We start from the raw sequence: 5,094 nt of genomic DNA on the forward strand, positions 1-5,094 counted from the left end.
TCCACAGGCTCTGCTGTGAGCATTGGACGTGTCTTTTTACCCCATCTGAGCAAGGCTCAGCGGTTTCAGGGGCAGTGATTGGCCACATACCTTTCTGCCCCCGGGTGATCTGGCAGAGGCAAATGCAAATTCCTTTATTTCATTAATGACTACGAGAGTTTTCATACCAAACAGTGTCTCAAGTGACAGAGTAGGGGTGCATGGTTATGCTGAGGGGCCATTGCACATCACACCCCACGTCCCTAACTACGGACCTCAGCCCGTCTCCCCAGGGATGCTCGCCGGCGCGCGTTATCTTAGCCGAAGGTCAGGTCCGGGGTCAGACTCCCCAGCCGCAGGGCAGATCACGGTGGCATCTCTCCCGTGTGTAAGGCAGTCGTGGAGACGTGAGGAGTGGTGCGTCACTCTTGCTTACGGACTGTCTAGTGGAGGGTGTGAGGATCTTCCCTCACGCAGTTTTGTGTCTGGTTGTCTTGAGGAATCGATGCTACCTGTTTCTGATTATCAGGCACAGCCTTGGGCGTAGTGCAGTTCCTGAGTGAGCTATTTTCACATGTTTTGTTTTTGGTTTTGTTATGCTCATCACAAATAGTAAACCGCGTACCATACTGCACAGTAAGTATATCTGTACGTCTTGTCTTGGTTAGTGTGTCTTCTCTGCTTCCGCTAGCATGGGCAAGAGACCCAGATGAGGCACAGGAACTGGATGTGTCTGCCCCTGGAGTCAGGGTGGCTGACGGCTGTGCAGCCTGGGGCTTGGCTAAGCCAAAGGGGCCTGGGGTTTATGTAGTTCTTTGTTTTCTTTTTTCTTTATCTAAAGATGTGTGTGTGTGTGTGTGTGTGTGTGTGTGTGTGTGTGTGTGTGTATTTGCATATGTATGGTGCACCATGTGTGTGCAGTGCTGGCAGAGACCAGAAGAGCGCATTAGATCTCCTGAAAGTTACACACTTGTGAGCTGTGATGTGGGTGCTGGGAATTGGACCCCTGTCTTCTGCAAGAACAGCCACTTATTATAACTGCTAAGGCAGCTCTCAAGACATTATTATTATTATTATTATTATTATTATTATTATTATTAATTTTTTGGTTTCTTGAGACGGGGTTTCTCTGTGTATCCCTGGCCATCCTAGAACTTTCTCTGTAGACCAGACTGGCCTGAACACACAGTGATCAGCCTGCCTCTGCCCCCCAAGTGCTGGGATTAAAGGCGTGCACCACCATGCCCGACTATTTAATTTTTAAGTTAACACATTCCCTCATATTCCCTCATGGCCTTTTCATATATACTTGGTTTTAGTTGATCCTTCCCCTCCTCCCCCTCCTGCCCCTTCTGCCCCTCCCTCTTCCCCTCCTGCCCCTTCCTCCCCTCCTGCCCCTCCTCCCCTCCTGTCCCTCCCTCCTGCCCTTCTTCCTCTCCTGCCTCTCCTGCCCCTCCTCCTTTCCTGCCTCTCTTGCCCCTTCTGCCCCTCCCTCCTCCCCCTCCTGCCCCTCCCTCATCCCCTCCTCCTCTCCTGCCCCCCTGCCCCTCCTTCCCTCCCTCCTCCCCCTCTTGCCTCTCCCTCCTCCCCCTCCTCTCCCTCCTCCCCCTCCCTCCTCCCCCTCCCCCTCCTGGCCCCAGTCTCCACTCTGTCATTCCTTCATGAGACTCCTCTTCCCCATGTCAAGGCACCTTGCTTCTTTCCTGGGCTCTGCACACTCACTCCCCGTGTCAATGCACAGATGTGATAGTTAGAAACTAGGATTCACACGTGAGCAAGAATTTGCCGTACTCGCTTTCTGAGTCTCAGTTACCTCGCTTAAGAAAATAAATTCCTGTTCTGTTTTCTTGCAAATTTCAATTTTTTTTTTGCAGTTGAATAAAGTTCTAGTGTGTGTATGCACTGTACATGCCCATCTGTTGGTGGACATTTAGGCTGCTTCCATTTCCTTCCTGTTGTTGAAAGAGTAATAAAAACCACAGGTGTGCACGTGTTTGTGAGGGGAGATATTGTGCTGAGCTTTGTGTCAACTTCTTAAACCTAGACACGGCTTGGAAGAGGGATTCTTAACTTAAAAAATGCCTCCTGGGAGTGGCCTGTAGGGAAGTCTTAGAAAAAGCAGACTATCTTGGTTAATGACTTGATATGGGAGGGGCCCGGCTCAGTGTGGGCAGTGTGAGCCCTGGGCAAGTGGGCCTGGGTGCTATGAGAAAGCAGTTGGAACAGGTCAGGTAAGGCAGCCAAGAAGCAGCACTCTCCCACAGCCTCTGTTCCTGCTTCCAGGCTCAGTCAGTGACTTCCCTCAGTGATGGAGTTGTAAGCTGAAATTAACCCTTTCCTCCCCAGGCTGCAATAGAGAGCCTACCTGACTGGATTCCAGTCTGAATGTCTTGAAAAATAGTTAAAGGCCTTGAGGCCAGGTGTCAGGTATCAGGCCCAGTCTCCAACAGAAACTCACTTGCTTAACCCATAGTGTTAAAATTTGATAGAAAAGTTGATTTGATTTGAGCCCAGCAGAGGACAGCTGCTGGCTGAGCAGCTCCTGCAGGAGGCAGCAGCCTTGGGGACAGTGCCTGGGTGTCCTCCTGCCCTCACCCTGAGAAGCCACTGCAGGGTGGGGGCGGGGCACTGAGAGCCAGACAGTGGACACCACTCACGTGCCAGGCAGCTGAGCTGTGGACCTGGGCCGGCTGGGAAGGAAGTGCTAACCCTGTGAGCCTGCGTGCCCCTGCCTAGGTGTCTAGCCTAAAACAATAAAGCCTCATGCTCTCACAGAACTCTGTACGAATCAGTAAGACTCAAGCACTAACAAGCAATCCCAATAGCTAAAGTCAAATCACTCCAATCCAGGGCACATATGCAGATGCAGTAGCCAGAACTCCAAAGTAAACCACCTCAAGATGAACACCAAAGACCAAGGACTCCTGTGACTAAATCAAACTAGAGAATGTTGAGAGAATTCATCTTTTCTCTAAGATTTATTTATTTATTATGTATACAGTGCTCTGCCTGCATGTACACCAGCACGACAGAAGAAGACGCCAGATCTCATTATAGATGGTTGTGAGTCACCATGTAGTTGCTGGGAATTGAACTCACGACCTCTGGAAGAGCAGTCAGTGCTTTTAACCTCTGAGCCATCTCTCCAAGCCCTGCCCCCCCACCCCCCCACCCCCCGCACTGAGAGCATATCTTGGGTATTGTAAGAATGCACTACCTGTCAATAAAAAGCTAATGGCCTATAAACGGAGCAGGAAATAGGAGGCGGAGTATCTGGCTGGGGACAGGATTCTGGGATAGAGCAGGCGCAGGGGAGCCCGCAGGCAAGATGTGAGCAGGATGGATGCATGGTACCTGAGCACAGGTAACCAGCCACATGGCAGAATATAGATCAGTATAAATGGGTTATTAAGTTATGAGCTAATCAGAGAAGAGCCTAGATATATGGTCTAGGTGTTTGCAAATAGTATTTTTGAGTCTCGTGAGTCGTTATTCCAGGAGATAGGGGCCCGGAGGAAAAAAACTGCCGCCCACCACAACACGAGGAGACCAAAACCTTCCATTATAAGGACAGAATACTGCTCAGCGAAGAGAGGATTGAGGGGGGAGGGGACTGTTAGGCACGGAGTGGACGGTGGCTCATTTACTTGAGGGACTCTAAATATGGATGCAACTTATGGGGAGTGGGTTCGGATCTGGGTTCTATGTCAGCGGTTGTTCCTTTCAGAGCGTGGTGTCCTGGGGAGGAACAGGGCTCAGAGGCAGAGTCATGGTAGAGGAGGAGGAGAGGACCCAGGCAGGGGGCAGGTGGGGAGACTCACTGGGAAATGGGAGGCACGCAGAGCCGGGGAAGCTGGTGGCAGCCCTGTGAGGGCCACAACAGCGTGAGGGAGGGCGCAGACAGGCGAGGAGGGCCAGCGTCGATCCATGCCGACACCCACAGAGAGCAAGTTTCGTGTGTAAGTGAGTGACCAACAGAAAGCATCAGTGTCGGGCCTGTGGGTGGGCGCAGACGTGGAGTGAAGGGATGAGCACAGAGAGCTGTCGCCGTAGGACACAGGTCTCTGTTTGGATGAAGTCTTATTCATGCTTTTCCAATGCGTAAAGCATTGGGTTTTTTTTTTTTAGTTTATTTTTTTATTTTTGAAAAATCAGCAAAAAGTCATTAAAGGAATGAAGTGAACCACAGGATGACATCACTAATCAGAATGAGAGAGACTCAGAAATGGGTGGACCGAAGTCAGGAGAGGAGCAGACAGAGGGAGCCCCTCGGTGACAACTCTGTGAGATGCTCCATGAAGAGATCTCCCTATGGGAAAAGGACGGTGAGAGAGGGTGAGGTTCTGAGTAAGCTCAGGGAGAGCTGTGGGGAGATCTGAGAAAAGCGCCCAAGCTGAAGGTGCCCGGGGATCTGGTGGAGCCATGACTGAGCACCAGCAGGAAAACCCAAAGCAACGGCAGAAGGAAAACATGGAAGCCTGTCACTGTCACTGTCACGTCACTGTCACTGAGTCTTCCTGCCAAGGAGATGATGCTGGGACTTGTTCCTGAGAGGACCCTGGGTGCTGACTGGGGATGCCGAACCACAGTGTGCTCTTGGGAAATCCTGGGCTCCAGGGTGAAGGAATGCGCCTGACTTCCATAATAACAACAGAGGAGGGGAGAGAGGAGAGAGAGAGAGAGAGAGAGAGAGAGACAAAGAGAGACAGAGACAGGGAGACACAGGGAGAGAGAGACAGAAACAGAGAGACAGAGACAGAGACAGAGGGAGAGCAAGCAGAACCTTCCCAGACAGAAACAGAGCAGCACACCAGAGCCTCGGGGAGGGGCAGGGGGAGTTGTGGATTTGTTATTGTCATGGTGACTTTGAGGTGTGAAGGGCGTGGGTCATACTGCTGCCATGATGCCTTCCAGAGGGAAGAACAAAGTGACTTCAGTCACCAAAGCCCTAGAGCAACGGTGACAGGGACAGGTGACAAATGGGCAGTTGTGTCCCGGTGTGACCCAGTGTGGGGCCTGGCTCGAGGCAGGTCACTAACTTGCAACCCGGCTTCTCTTTAGGGATTTATTCTAGAAATGCTTAAGCCACAAGAAAGGTTTTTGCTGCAGACTGGC

The sequence above is a fragment of the Acomys minous genome, assembly GCF_964271855.1.
Source record: "Acomys minous genome assembly, chromosome: 16".
Lineage (NCBI taxonomy): Eukaryota > Metazoa > Chordata > Mammalia > Rodentia > Muridae > Acomys > Acomys minous.